The sequence below is a fragment of the Seriola aureovittata genome, chromosome 4 (genome assembly GCF_021018895.1).
Source record: "Seriola aureovittata isolate HTS-2021-v1 ecotype China chromosome 4, ASM2101889v1, whole genome shotgun sequence".
NCBI lineage: Eukaryota > Metazoa > Chordata > Actinopteri > Carangiformes > Carangidae > Seriola > Seriola aureovittata.
The window spans coordinates 31435525-31445033 of record NC_079367.1 but is presented as its reverse complement, the minus strand read 5'-3'; the positions used below and the strand labels follow the sequence as shown (position 1 = coordinate 31445033).

The 9509-nt window shown below is 38.7% G+C and overlaps 1 pseudogene; it reads left to right on the top strand.

The window, feature by feature from the left end:
* The first annotated feature begins 268 nt into the window (after window positions 1-268).
* Window positions 269-9509, top strand: part of LOC130167206 (putative nuclease HARBI1) — a 32666-nt pseudogene continuing 23425 nt past the window's right edge.

Below are 9509 nucleotides of genomic sequence, written 5' to 3'. Positions count from 1 at the left end.
GTATGAAAAGTCAGAGCATCACTGTTACCCCAGGGCCCAGTTGATCCAGGATCACGTGATCCATCGCACTTTTGTCACAGTTTTTCAAAGCAAAATTGGATTGAATCACTCTGATCCAGATACAAACTTTTTAAGATTACCAAATCCTGATAATGAGTGCTCTAAATGGGACTGGATATCACACTGAAGGCTACTAGGTGTTGGAAATGACCAATCACATAGCCATCTTATTCAACCTTTCTCAGAGCACTTACAGAGTGTCACTGACATGGTAAATATAGTCCATCGCCACTTCCATTTTGGGAGGAGAGAATACAGTAAAAGGGTGTATGATGACCATACAAAACCACTTGAGCAATACACCACTGAGGAACTTTATGCTCGGTTTCAGTTTGGGAATGCTGATATTAAGCCCATTGCAGACCTTGTCAGGCCAAAACTTCAATGCAGAACCAGAAGAAATCAAAGTCTAGCTATGGAAGAACAGGTCCTCATTGCTCTGTGCTTCTGTGCATCTCAGTCTTTTCACCGAGTTGTTGGTGACAGTATAGTGGACAAATCAACTGTGAGTAATGTGGTTCTTACTTTTGGGCAACATGCCCAATACTATTGGGGTTATCGACTGCACTCATTTATATACAAGCATCCCATGAGAGAGAGAGTGGGAGTACATCAACAGAAAGGGGAGGCACAGCATAAACATACAACTTGTGGGTGACGCTGACTTCATAATCACAAACTGTGTCGTGAAGTGGCCTGGCTCTATACAGAGAGCTCCAAACCAACTGACCAGATGGCATAATATTAGCATGGTAAATGACCCCTTTTCACACACCGGAGCAGGCACGCTTCAACACCGCTCACTGCAAAACAAGATGTGCTATTGAGCATTTAAATGGAGTTCTGAAGAAGGAGTTAACTACTTGCAAGCGGAACCACAAAGAGCGTGCAACATAATAGTTGCCTGTATTGTGTCACAGCCTGCTATGCCTCTTTCTCACTCTCCACTCTGCCACACCTCCTAATAAGCCTCACTGTCCTCACTTGTTGCTCCCAGCTGCACTCCATCTCCAATCAGGCCAGTATATATGAATCCCCAGTTACCTTGCTCTTTGCCAGATTGTTCTTAGTATCATGCAAGACTCTCCAGCGTTCATCTCTGGACTGACCTCCCTGTATCGACTCTGATCGTCCCTGACCATCCTGCCTCGTCTCTGCCCCGGTAAATGCCTCAGCCTTCTGTCCCCGACCACAAGGTCTGCCTGTACCTGTGGTTGTTTGGCGTTCTCCAGCTCCGACGTCACAACATGAGTGCTACCCTGTTGGTTTCCTGATCCTTTGTCTGACTCCGATTACCCGCCTGCCTGCTCCTTCCTGGTTCGTCTGCCCCGCTGACTGTTCACCTGGTTCCGATCCTCCTGCACCCTCGACTACCTCTCCAGCATGCTCCCTAACGGTACTGTTGCCTTCCTACCAACTCGTCCCTGTGTGTGTGAGCCTCCCCAACCCACTCCACTCACCTGCTCCGCAACACGGCATCTCCAGCCCTGACCCCAGACCCCTTCCTCTCTCCCCAATACCCACCTGTGTGCAATATCTCTGCTGATTCATTAATAAAAGTCATTACCAACTATTCAACTGTTTGGTTGTGCTGCAATTGGGTCCTACCACACCCCATTACAGTACAATCTGGCCAGAAATGGACCCAGAGCTGCATTGCACCTGCTCTCTGCCATGTTTACTGTTGTCTGCCTGCCTACCAGCCTACCACTTGTGTGATTTGTGAATGCATGTTCTGTGCTTGCCAAGACTTTTTGTTTGGTAAATTTGTTAAGTTGACTGAGAGGAAGCCAAGACGCCCTGTAGGGGAGAGCTGCCATTTTGTTTCAATCAATTTTTTCTCCTGTTTTTGAGATTGTCAGGGAGGTCAGTATTGTAACCAAATTTGGAAACCCAGCAATCTGTATTGTTCCTCCAAAACGAGTAAATCTGCCATCGTTATGATTTGATAACTGTCAAAGCATCTGTTTAAATAGGTGAGTGAGTAAACATCTGACCAACCACAGTGCAACAATGATTATCTCACCAGATGCTTTTAATTGTTGTTCCAGTTGTGTCACACCCATCGGAAAAAACAAAAAACAATTACACAATTTTGCCATGAGTTAATTTGCAAACACACATTTCTGCTTGTATTTATTATTATTTCAAATTTTAACGTGCAATAATTAGATGTCATGTTAGGCTATTTAGCCTATCATTGTTTTATTGTACAAAAAAGTGGTATCAGTAAAAAACGTGGGCTTTTTTAAAATTCAAATTTTTTATCTTGTTTTATTCGTTTTAAGAATCCGTTTTGATCTGTTCTAAATATGTGACATGCTAATGACAGCTGAGGTTTGTTTAATAATTATTTTCAGACTGCTGCACCGCAAATCCAGATTTGCGTACACGAGCTGAGATCTGATCGTAGCGTCCGCTCAAGTCCAAATTGATAAATGCCGAAGCTTGCGTGGAAACGGTCGTACGCACGGTTTTCTGCCGTACGTTCGTTTGATAAATGAGGGCCATTGTGTTTGGTATTTTGGCCTTAGCTCTCCCTGACATTACACTGTGCTTTCGTGGCAATAAAGCTTTGAAATCCTGAACCATGTGATTCCTCAAATTCTTCATCTAGATTTATGTTACTCCCCTTTCCCCCAGAACAACTTGGGAACGCCACGCATCTGCACAACAGTCAACAGAGACAGTTTTTCGAGTGATGCCATGATCCCATAAAGAATCTACACGTGGTAATGTCATAATTCAGCTCTGACTGTGTGACTGCACCATGACAAATATCAGCAGCGTCATGTTCAACTGTAGAAGGACGATTTGAGATGTTGTGGGATTTCCACAGCGTCTCACATGACTGCCTTTGATGTGTTTGTTTCTTCTCCTCCAGCTGCACAGGAAGCTGCTCTATTGAGTTGAGTAATTAAATATTAAGATGCCTGACAACAATGACATTTGTGACTCATAAACGGCCACGCTCGTTCACTTTCAGTATTATTAAAGTGACAGGTATTCCCCATGTCACCTGCGCACACACACACACACACAAACAAACAAACACACCTTATGTGACAGTCAAGTACAGAGTGTTTCTGGCAAAACCCTTCATTGTGTTTTTGCATTTCACTGATAAAGCAACACACTGATTTATTATGAAATGCCAACACTGTCAGTTTAGTTTCAGAATTACACATCTGGCCCAAATTTAGACTACTGCCAAAAAAAGTAACGAATTCCTGCACACTGTCAGGACTAACCGAAAGCGCACTGTCATCGGACACCAACTGACAATATGACATAACTTCTTTTCACCAGATATGACCAGTTGTTGCCAAGTGTTCGTCTTCCCTGGGGCCATATTCACAAAGATAAACTGTGACCATTAGATTATAAAAAAAAAAGAGTCACACTTCAGATAAACATCTAAATCTATCTGTAGCACAAAGCAGTTTAGTTCTTGACCATCTTAAGCCCGACTGTGGTACTATTAATTCTGGGTCAATTAAGATATTGAAGGCAAAGGGGGGTCACAGCAAATACTGATGTAGGTTTTTTCTCTTTACTGCATTTTGAATGAAGTTCACAGATGAATAAGAAGTATTCACGTCCCCTTTTTTGAAAGTATCCTCACTTTACTTTTTATATCTGAATCACTTAACAGATAGTGGGTAGTCACACCTTGTTTGATTAAAACAGCTTTGTGCTGCTGATGAAGACACATTGTTTGATTGTTAATTGCTCAAATGTAACAATGGATATTTAAATGAGCATTAACTACATTATCCACTGATGTGTAGTCAGTGTCATCAGGAAATCATTTCAGCAACAACAGTGACAGTGCTATCTTGATGTCCTTGCTTAATCAAAAATATACTTTCACTTTCACTATCCAGCTTAAGTATCAAACAATTTCCTGATTACAGTTCAGTTTCCTCAGTGTAATCCTCTCCTGCTGGATGCATGCCGTGCCTCTGTTGTATTTTGTTTTGCTGTTTGTGTTGTTCTTCACTATCATTTCTCCTCTCTCTCTTATGTACCGTCACTCTTGGGGGTTTCCAGTCGTTCAACTGGTTTTCTGATTTTCTTTTGGGGCTTTAGACTAAAGCAGCTGATTTACTGTAAGTATGTAAAGAGATGAAGATCGATAAAGCCCACTTGTCCAGACTTCCTCCCTTTCTTGCTTATCAGCTGGCCCACCAATGACTCATTGCCCACGAGGCCCTTCAGATTTTAACTCATAGCACATCTACTGAGTTGTATTGATGGAAGTCCAAAGACAAATAAACAAATGAAGATTCCAGTTGTGTTTCTGTTTCATTTAGTTTGAATAACACAGATATTTCATTTTTCATTCATATGTAGACATGATTTAATTTCTGAAATGAAAACTGAATTCTTCTTCAGTTGTTTTACAGTTTACATTCGACCAGTCTTATTTGAACAACATTAAAGTTATAAAGTTAAATTTTTTGGCATTTTTGATAATACAGTGAGAGAGACAGGAAAGGAGAGAGACTGAGGGGATGAAATGCAGCAAAGGGCCATGGGTCAGATTCAAACCCATGGCCACTACGTTTAGGACTAAGTCCATGTGGTACACGCTCTACCAGGTTAGCCACCTGGGCGCCCTCATCTGAACAACATTGTTGTGATCAGACTATAGGGGCCGACAAGGGCAAATGTGCTGCAACAGCCTAAAACACTTCCAATAGGAGAAATAAGCTGCAAATTCATAATCGATGCAGATTCAAAAAAATATATGAAAATACAAAACAAATACAACAACGGGACGTGCTGCAAATGAAAAAACGTGCTGCAGGAAGACAAAACAAACACAGTGCAAATACAAAAACGATGCAACAACAAAAAATCGCAAACCACCAAAACAAATGCAACAGAAAAAAGTGCTGCATATTCAGACAAACCAACAGAAACACTCCAGACCTCTAGGGGGAGCACTAAGTGGAATAACTTGACCATAAGCTTGACCTTAAAACCTCTACAGATGGAATTTCAGGGCTGACTACTATAAATGATGATTATCTGTTACTGATATGATGTCAATAATATCACTTTTGCATTTGGAAAAATATGAAGAGGACAATAAAGACTAATTTCCCTCTTCGAATACACTTTACATTATGAAAACATAACACCTCTGGCCCTGGCTGTTGCCGGTGCGGCGGCGTTATGTTTTCAGGTTATCAATACGTATATCTGATTCCGATTCCCGAACACTTTTTTGGCCATAACTCACAAATTCATACACTAATTATGACATGATTTAACTCAGATTTCTATAAGGATAAAATGAAGTGATCAAAGGAAAACTTCACTGTGACATCATAATGTTCTGCAAAAACACTTCTGGTCATTATTTTCAACACATTATTTTCAACACTGTAACTCAGGAAGGTAGTATAGTATACCATAGTTCCTTTTATATATGTTTTTATCTGATAGATGTAGTTGCTAGTTGCTGTGCAAAAAACTTTACTGACAAAATGTATGAGCAATTAAAACTCCACTTCAACCCATTACAATGTAAATTCTCCTCACGCGCTAATATATCAGTGACATTGACAATGGTCATTGTCATAATGAGTATTTTTACTTTTGCTTTTACTTTTGCATTTTCTTCCTGATATTTACTTGCTGTACTTTTATTGGTTGGACCACAACAGCGGGGCTAGCCCTATAATCTGGAATGTCCCTGACTGACTGAATGACTGACTGACTGGCTTGGGTGATCATATTTCCACAACCGGTCAGCCGAGTTTCTTGTCACTGAGTTGAGTTGAAAGAGGCTCTATTAGGGGGGTGTTTACTCCTGCAGTGTTAGCTCATTGTCTCTAGATTTAGAGACTTTTTTTCAATCTGGTTTCCCGACTGCTCTGGAACTGCAGGGAAGAGAAGGAGCTCTTCCAATACACGGACCCTCACCTCCATAACAGAAAATAAACTACTTTCATTACATGTATCATTATAACTAAAGGAGGCAGAGGAATAACTAAACATTAGACACACCGAACAGAGAGAGCAGGAGAGAGGGAGGGAGAGAGAGAATTCATCAGTAACAAGTTTTCATATTAACGACTATGACCAACTCTAAAATAAAGGCAAAAGCCTGAAAAATAACTATAAATAAAAAAGATACTCTGTGTCTTCTAACTTTCTATGTTACAGTAAATACCACTGAAATCACAGCTCAGTCTTTGTCTTTAATTTATGTTTAGTGATTTTGTCATACGACTTCACAGGTATAAAATCAGGATTTGACCAGAGGCAGTCCAGACATAGACTAGGTTCTGACCTAGTCTTGTTTTAATACAGGACTTTTACTTACTTCGTATGGAAGCTAAGGAGGGTAATCAGGCTTCAATGTGAGTCACACAAATTGAATGGATATCTTCCAAAGTATCTTCCATCATAGCTTTGCAAGCAAACACTGTGGAAACACAAAGAGGGAATTTGGAACTAAAGACATCACAGGATTTATTTATCAGTCAAAATTACATTACGAGACCAATAAAAATAGTTATATTAATTAGAGGATGCTCAGACGCTGAAAACAAAAATATATTTTTTTAAAACTATGTTGACCCCTGTACATAACTTCATGAAGTGATTAGCGATCAGAATCTCTGTTGCCCTGATGCCACACCACTGACACAAACAGTATCTCAGAGGATGAAAAAAAATAAGTAAATTCAAACATTTAGGAAACAGTTAGTGAACGGTGGTTGTCATAGTTACAACACAAAAAGCCAATAGAATATGTCTTTATTTGTCATTTGGTAGAACTGAAATTTGATTCACCTCAATAACTATCTGATCAAAGCTTGAGGCAAATTCTACAGTCACTATTAATAACTATTGTGGTTTGATACCTTAAATAAAACTGTATCTGCTGCCTGTATAATCACATTCTATTCTCATCCCTTCAGACATCAAAGTTTCAATTGTGGATGCATCTAGTGATAAGGGGAATTTTTTGGAAGTAAATGTTCTTGTTTTTAGAACACGTTATTCTTTGCAACTGAATTTGAATGTCAGTGTTTATTAAATGTCCACTCCAAAGAGTACTCCTAAAATACAAGCTCAGGGTTGAGGTTAGAGTCTGTTTTGTCCTTGTTTTTATCACATTGAATTATGGAGCGACAAAAGTGATGAAAATGCAGGAATATGACTCACATTATCATCAGCTACAACAGTCAGAAGTTATAAGTGAACAATGATTTCATCAGTGAGCTCTAGGGAAGAGGATCTGTTCTTTGAGTTTAGTTGCGTTCTGTTTCAGGTTGAGCTATAAAATTTGTTCACCTTTTCTTCACAGAAACAATGTGGCCTACCTGCACTCACAATGATAAACCAGCTGGCTGCTGGCTGCTTGCCAGAGCCAGTATTCACAAATTATCTTAAGTTTTAATGTAGTTCCTAACTTGCCAATTTTGGAGAAACTCCTAAAAATAATGGTTGTGTCAGTCCTAACTTTAGGACTCCTGGTTTTTCTGACTAAGAGTAATTCACAAAGTTAGAAGCAGTTGAGAGGACTCCTAACTCACTAAGACCAAATCACAAACAATCTTAAAAGACCTGCTATCATTCCACGTTGCAATATTTTTGAAACCTTACATGATGCTGAATAACATGAAAGACACGACTCAATCACAAGGGAATAATGATCGTAGTGGAGTTTGTGAAGATGCAAAAACATCTCCAACTGAAACAACCCGATCAGTGGAAATTAAGCATTTGGCAACGCTGCGCTACTTTGCAACACAGGAAAGCCGATCTGTTCACCAAACAATAAATGTGCTCTGACATCATAGGACAATCCATATGATTTCTTTTAGATGTTCAACAACTACAGAAAATAAAGCAGCTTCATGGTTGGTCTACCCGTATGATTGATGCTAGAGATGGAACACATGTAAAAATGATTGCACACTATCACAAGAGGAGGAGGTATTTGTAAACAGGAATAAAATGTCACACCATCAACACACAGTTGTATTGATGCTGCCTGTACAGTTGTAGACACTGTTGTACAGTGTCCAGGATCTACACACGAGTCATGGATCCTAATGGCGAGTGACCTGATCAGCTGTTTGAAAGTATCATATTCCAGCTGGATGTCACCTGGTGAGACAGGGGAAATCTTCTCACACCTCAACCCACAGCTGGGACCACAGCTACAGGTACAGCTACAACAGACTGTGACTAATAGGCTGCCAGTTAGCTTTAGTTAGGTCGTCTAGGACAGGTTTGTTTTCTTTTTTTCTTCTTTTTCCATTGAGAGAATTGAATGTAAGTTTTTATAGTAAAATTAAATTCTCGCGGGTTGACACAAACCTGATCATACAGATGCATTTGGAGAATGCACTACTTTTGTAAACAGTGCCTTTTCTGTTGTTATTTAATTTGTATTCTTCTATTTCTCAGTGTTTTCTCACTGTGGTTCCTGCAAGCGAGCTCGTCCATGAAAATTGACATCAGCCATAGTAAGTGACACTCTTAGCTTAGGAGTTTTCGCTTTTCCTTACTAAAAGTTTGTCTCAGCAGCTTTGTGAATAGGCCTTAGGAGAAAATTTTTGGTTTAAAACTTTTGATTAAAACTTTTTTAATGCGACTTAGGAGTACTCTTAGTGGTAAGATAAAATGCTTTGTGAATACAGGCCCAGAGCTCTTATTGTTGTATATGTATGTATATGTACAAACTCCCTCTCCTCCTCAGTACATCCGGTTGTCATTTCCAAAATTTTTAATAATATATTATTTAATGTTATTTTAAAGTTAAATGTAAATATTAAATATAAATATAAAATCAAAACTAAATGTTAATTCATAATCTAAATGTTAAATATCAAACGTTTAATCTAAATGTTGGTCAAAGTCAATATTCAACTAATATTCACACTGCCAGTCAGTGAAAAATACCAAAATAAAAGCTCGATCCATCACTATCCACAGTCAATCAATTCTCAAAGATGTTATTATTATGGTCCTGGACTGTTATCATATCACTTTAATAAGTTTTCATATTTCAGGTGAGGATTTAACATTTAGATTTAATATAGGATATAATGTTTAGATTTAGATTGAACATTTAAATTTAGATTTGATATTAATAATTCAAATAGAATATTTAAAGAAAATTTATGTAAACAAACACTGTCAAAATTCACAAATATTGCTGTAAATCTTGTAAAAAGTGATTTTAAAAAATTCATAGCACTTTTTTTTTATATTGTTTGGAACTAAATGTGGCGAAACAACACTTTACATTACAAATGAAATGGTCAAAGTTGAAATTCTGACATTTAAGGTGTATTGATTGATTCACAACATCAACTCATGCTTTGAGTAAGACACCAGAAAAAATTCCACCTTAAAAGTTGCCAGTAGCTGCATGTAGCACAGTGAATTAAATAATTTTTTCCACTGAAGCATAC